At 37.4% G+C, this 6,511-nt stretch overlaps 1 long non-coding RNA gene across 1 annotated transcript; it reads left to right on the forward strand.

Annotated features, from left to right (window-relative positions):
• Nucleotides 1-688: 688 nt before the first annotated feature.
• LOC102198111 (uncharacterized) lies at nucleotides 689-1,797 on the forward strand. The gene is made up of 3 exons (XR_312143.2): nucleotides 689-814; nucleotides 1,460-1,515; nucleotides 1,757-1,797. It is a non-coding gene; the product is annotated as an uncharacterized LOC102198111 (long non-coding RNA).
• The last annotated feature ends 4,714 nt before the right edge of the window (nucleotides 1,798-6,511 follow it).

Raw genomic sequence — 6,511 nt, forward strand, 5'->3', positions numbered from 1 at the left:
CCGAGCTCAGTGAGCTGTATTTCATCCTCTCCCCACCTGCTTTATATTTAGAATGTAACTCATTTGCCACAAACAGAAACAAGAAGAGGCAAAGCAGGAAAAAATGCTGACAGACATCAGTTTCAAATTTTCTAGACCAGACACCAGACAATAATTAATAATAATTATTATCAATAATAATTATTATTATTTTTGCTAGTTCCTTCAAATACCTCAACACAATTTGCAGCTTTTAACTTGCACAAGTGTGTGCAAAAATTAATATAATAATGAAACTATTTCACACAGTCAAATGTGACATGAGAATAGTTGGTGTGTTTCTGAGAGACAATCAGAGCAGACAAGGGCTAGATTCCTGTATTGTGATGCCAGATTTTAGCTTATCCAAATAACTTCAGGGTAAACCTTGGGAACTTAATGAGCTGATAACGAGCTTTGTGTGACCATTTAATCTGATCACCACTGTCAGGGTGAATCTAGGGGAAGATATCCTGAGTAGGCTGAACTAACTTCATAGTATAGGGCCCTGATCAAATCAATGAGTCAGTCAATGAAATGGAGACTTATCTACCTATCCTTTAACATCATTTCTTAACAAAGTCATGTGACTGATCCCAGCAGGCTTTGAACAGCACCAATATAAACACCCAGATAAAGACCCCTCCCCCTTTTTTTGACTTAGCTTGCATCTTTTCTGCAGCCTACGAAAAGCTGTTTTTTAACCTTACATTTCTAAAGGAAGGGTTGCATTATTTTTGTCTTCATCTCTTTCAAGTGCTTAGTTTGTTGTATCTGCTGTTGGCTGAGCCTGTGAGTAAGTACTGTCAAAAATGTCCATAAATTAAAGTGAGCATGTTATTGATTACTATTTGCAAATATATTGTTTTTAGCAGTTTTTCCTCTAATTAACCCCCTTGATACATTTATGCCCACTCTAGTCTGATTGTTTGCATTGATTAACTAATTGCTAGCAATTGAATGCAACAGGTGGGCATGATTTTTCTTTTTTCCTGTGCACATCAAATGCAGTGGGAAATGAAGGTCTTTTCGTCAACATTGAATTTTAAGACAGTTCCTGTTGTTCAGCTGGGGGGGATTGTTTGGCCTAAATCAGGTGTGGCTAATTAAATTTCCCAGTGAGATGCAGTAGAAACTGGGACTGTTGTGGAGGGCTGTGTATTGTGTATAATTGTCGTGTTTAATTTTATTTTTGGTTGACATTCTGTGAAACACTTTGAACATTGCTAGTAAAACGTAGACTGCTTTGCTATTAGATACCTGATTGCCCAATTTATAAACTATAGTAGTAATACTGCATGTGTAAAAAGACAAACTGAAGGGGTTTATTTTCACCGCTTGCACTGAAGTGGCTATAGGTAGTTGTATAAGGATGATTTCATTCTGTTGCTGTACTAGCTGATCTTTGTGTTCATGACTCTTCACCTCTGTCATTTCACAGGCAGAAGATGAGCTGCTTTCCCATGCTTCTCTTCTTTCTGGCTTTTTTAGCCTGTGGTTAGTTGATGCCTTCATTTGAAATTAAAACACACTGAACATTACAGGATTATCATTAAAAATAAATTATAGACTGCAATATTGTGATTGATTTGCCATTGTTTTATCTTGCAGTATCTGTGAAATATCCATCTAATTCACAAATAACTCCAGCTAGGCTGTAATGGTATACTTGAACAATTGCAGTAATGTGGGAAATGCTCAGTGGGTTTGATCGAATTTCTCTCTGGCTCCTCAACAGATTACAGCTATGTAAGATGTCAATTAAACAACATTGTTAAGTTGAGTAGAAGCTTCCTTCTATTATTTATTTATTTTAGATAGATGGCCACCATAGTTGCATGGCCAGTTGTTGAGCTAGATTTGTAATTTTGTCCTAAAAAGTTGACATATTTGTTCTTACAGAAGCGACAGATCAACCTGAAAAGCCAGCTGAGAGTTCACAGATGGACAGTCAGGATGCTAAGAGCCCTTATAATAATAATAATAGTTGTAACCATCTTACTGGCCATCTGTGCTTTGTTTTATGCACCTTTATTTAAGAGGGAATGGAGAAATAAGCTATTCCAGAGCTGCACAGAGCAAGAACCTTTGCCTAATGATAGAGGACGTAATCTCTATCAGCTGGACACGTATGAACTTCCAGGCTTGGTGCAACAGCCACTAATCTTACGAATGCCCCACCTTTCACTTTAAAGTGTCAATGGGGACGGTGGCTTTTTTTTGGGGGGGGGGGTGTTTGTTATGCCTCACAACATGATCAAAGTTTTATCCATCAACTGGATTCTTTGGACAATACTTATGGCCTTTTAAATGCACAGCCTTCCTGAATGTATGCTTTCAATCTGTGGATTTTAAATAACCTGTTTTAATAGTTTGTAAATACAGAAGTGTATTACAAAAATTCAACACAAGTGGACAAGTGTCAAAATACGCAAATTAAATGGCTCTTGCGGAGTCTCACCACAAATATGTGTGTTTTACCAGGTTTCTGTCAAAACCTGGTAAAGGTGGGATAGAGTGAAACCTGTCTGTAATGTGTGCTTCTAAAGTTGCAGGGCTGGTGATACAGTGATGCCTTTTCAGATCCCTGTAAACAAAAAAGGGAACTCAGCCAATTAACTGTGTGAAACAGGAACTCTGTAAAGCATGGGTAGAGCAGGTCCTCTAACAATGGGAAGGTTGGTGGTTCAATCCCTGGCTGCAGTGTGCAAGAGATGTAACCCCAAGTTGCTCTCTGATGCATTAGTGTGAATGTTAAACTGCGCTTAAGGGGGAAAAAGTGCTTTTGTGAATGAGGCAAGTTGGATAAAACTCTCTGAGTAGTGAGAAAGACACAATATAAGAACCAGTCCAGTTATCAAACACCTTGCTTTTAGAACAATGACCTATCAAAACATTAGGCACATGGCTCAACTTGCCCCAATGTTGGGGTAAAATGGGCCCTACAAGGGTAAATAAAATTGCACATTAAGGCTTGAGATAATTTCAAACTTTATTGAGCCTTCAGTTCAATAAAGGTAAAAATACATTTGTTTCCTGTTCATACTATGGAAACATTTTCAGTAAATATTAAATTGTGATTTTAGTGTGTTAGCTACAAGATGGACAAGAGGACTCAGAACACCACTCCCCCAAAAGGCAATGGGTAGCGTAAAATAACGCGTGTTGTGCAGCTCTCTCCATGTTCTTTCGTATGATATTTCATACTATATCTAATGACATTGTGGTTTCTTTTAAGTTTTTTTTTTTTTTCCATGGTAGACTACTAACAAGGGTCCAGGTCAAATGTTCAGGTGTCCTAGGTACTCATGTCCGCAGAAGCATATTATATTGTGAAGTTTGAAGACAATTCATAAAACATTGTGGGTAACATAAACTTTTATACTGATTTTCACATTTGGTGTGATCTTTATGTTGACCTCATTTTCACCAAAATCAAAACCACTCAAACTTATTGGTATCTACCATCACAAAATAATGTGATATAATATAATACTGACAACTGTCGAGCTAGACTGCTAACAATCAGACAAACAAACAGAACCAACTACATATTTCCTCCCTTGGGAAGACTAATATGTGTATGGAGCTCAGTTTCATTACCATCAATTGCTGCAGAGCATTGCTGCTCTGTTTAGATCATCTAAGAATGCAAAGCCTTTATCTTTTGCACTGTCTGGCCATCTTTAGCTTTTCTGTGGAATACTGGAAATGAACACTTAAACGCAGATGTTTCTAGGCACATAGTCTACATAAACTCTTTGGGGTTATATTCCAGCCACTGACTCAACTTGCCTCAATATCACTGTCACATTTTCCCCCAAGCCTCATTTTTAAAAAACTGTTTTCAGACAATGACCCAGATCCACAATTATCTTAAGACTGTGATCTGACCGTAACCTGACTGAAATTAACATGAAAAAATGAGGTAAACTTTATTTCCTTAACAACAATAAAATAAAAATTTAGGTATTGTGACTTGAAATGACAAAAATGATTGCTGATCACTCTTTCCATGTGTTTGAGTCTAAGAAAGATTGATGATTATTGTAAGGTATTCCTCATTTGTGTTTGTGTGGTCACATGATTACATTTGTTTGTGGTTAACAAGATACAGGAAGCGGTTTTAATTGCTGGCATGACTCTCCTACATGATTTCTCCATTTTATTGTTAATCATGGAAAATCAAACTTATTTTCCAGTGTGTCAAATGCAGGACTAAGATCCAGTAATAAAAGTACAACAGAGTCACTATCAACAATACATAAAAGGTCATTAAAAACCCGTATTCTCTTATTTTACTAAATATAGATGTTACTCTTTTTTTAAATTCACATTTCAGCTGTAACACTAATAAGGTAGAAAACGGTGAGAATTCAGAGACTTCTGTGATTTATGTCCAACCGTTTTCAAAAGCTCAGAAGGACCTGCTCAGCACTTGTCACTGAGCTCCTGCATTTCTCTTCAGAGCAGCAGGGGGCAGCAGAAGAACATGTATGTTCCTCATTGCACTTTCTTGAGCAGGCACTTTGCTTCCATTCTTTGTTTCCACTTAATCCTTGAGAGTGAAGTGTTACTGCAGTTTTTCTAAGTAATCGTCTTCATCCTGATGAGATTGGTCTCTCCCAGGAGGACAATGACCCATATCCAATAAGCTCGCTGACAGTGATCAGACGATCTCTAGCCAAGTTCCAGAGCCCTGCAGAGTCACTACCAAGGTCTACAGAAGCTATTGTATGACTGAGTGTACTATGTTTTATACTTTAAGTTGTCCCCTGTCTGTATAGAGTAAAGAGGTAAATGATTGGTATGACAAAGGCTGCCAGACATCCTGCCAATCCTGCACCCAATGCCAAGTTGGAAAAAAGGCTTCTTTCTCCTCTCTCAGGTTTTCGGTTTGGTTCTCGTGTTGCTGTCACTGGCTTGGGTTTCACTGTGGCTGCTGTGAAAAACAAGTGTTGATTATACAACTGATTAGGATTACTGAAAGAACATACCAAATAAATGTATTTTCAAATTCAGTTCATTTTTAACACTTAAAAACAAGTAGATTTGACCAAAGATGTCCATTGCTGGAGAGGCAAACTCAACTTGAAAGCAGTTAACATAAAACATAAAAGCAGTATGACATCAAAATGCTTCACAGTCGGTCAGAGCAAGAGCATAAGACAGAATAAAAGAAACAGTTAAAAGGAGGGCAAGACACAATATGACAATTGTTTGAAACAAACAAAAAAAAAATAGCCACGAAATAACATACTAGTTTGAATCAAAAGCCACAATAAAATAATACATTTTAAGACGCAATTTAAAATGTATCTTCATGTTAGCAGACAGATCTAGTCTGAGCAGTGATAATGTCTATTCTAATGTCCGGATTTTGTGTGTGCAGACTTTTTATTCATGTCTTAGTTTGAAAAGATAAGATCTGTGTTGCCAAACCATCATTATACTTTTGATCAACAAAAACAGTGTTAAATGGTGAAAGTTAATTATGCTCAATAATGATCAGAACATAATTAGTAAATATAAAGATGTTTGAGTTTGGCTAAAAGGATGACTAAGAATAAAAGTATGAAAAGAAAATAATTATTTTAGATACAGGCGTAACTCGGGTCTAGAAGACAGCCTGTGTAGAAACATCCTTGAACGATATGAGAGTGAATGTGAAGAGTGAATGACCACATAGAGTACACTATGATCTCTGAATGCCTGACTTTCAAAGTGTATGTTTAGTGAAAAAGGGGATTGTATTGAGATTATTGTAATTGACACACAGTTTTAAAGAGAAAAGTATCTGGATTAAAGGGGATTAGGGTTTGGATTTGTCTCCATTTCCCTCAACATCATCATGATCATCATTATCAATGCCATGTTAGATTATAACTCTGAGAAGGATTTGGACTTCCATCATTTTCCAAGTGGACTGCAGATTCTGCAGACTTCCAAGGTGCCCCCTGTGGATTATAACTTTGAGAAGATGTGGGATCCATCAAGGAATCCTGCTTTCCTGATTATTTCCATTAACACAAAAAATCCTCTCTCACCCTGAAGCCTGGTTATTATATTTACATTATTTTAACTGTAAATATGTATTTGTGTATTCTAAAGTTTTGTGTTTTCAATATGAATTTGTTTTTCCGGCCCTTTTTTAGCTTTGTAAAAGTGATATGTAAATAAATGTCATTACTCCAGTAGCAGAAATAGGAATAGTAGTCGTACACGCACAAACACACACACACACACATACAAAGCTTACCAGTGATGTTGAGCCTGAACTCTTTAACCTTCTTTCCAAACTGAGTGGCCATCCTGCAGAGGTAGCGGCCCGAGTCGTTACTCCTAACTCTGGACAGCTGAAGTCTGACTCGTCCTGTCGTCAGAGCGTCTTTGTCACACTGAACACGTCCAGCAAACTGCTCGTGCTGAGGCTCATCAGAACTAGTGTCCATATTGAAGAAAACCTTCAGCTCAGGTAACTGCAGGCAGTGGA

The sequence above is a fragment of the Pundamilia nyererei genome, unplaced genomic scaffold (genome assembly GCF_000239375.1).
Source record: "Pundamilia nyererei isolate P.nyererei 1_Seehausen unplaced genomic scaffold, PunNye1.0 scaffold00231, whole genome shotgun sequence".
Classification (NCBI taxonomy): Eukaryota; Metazoa; Chordata; class Actinopteri; order Cichliformes; family Cichlidae; genus Pundamilia; species Pundamilia nyererei.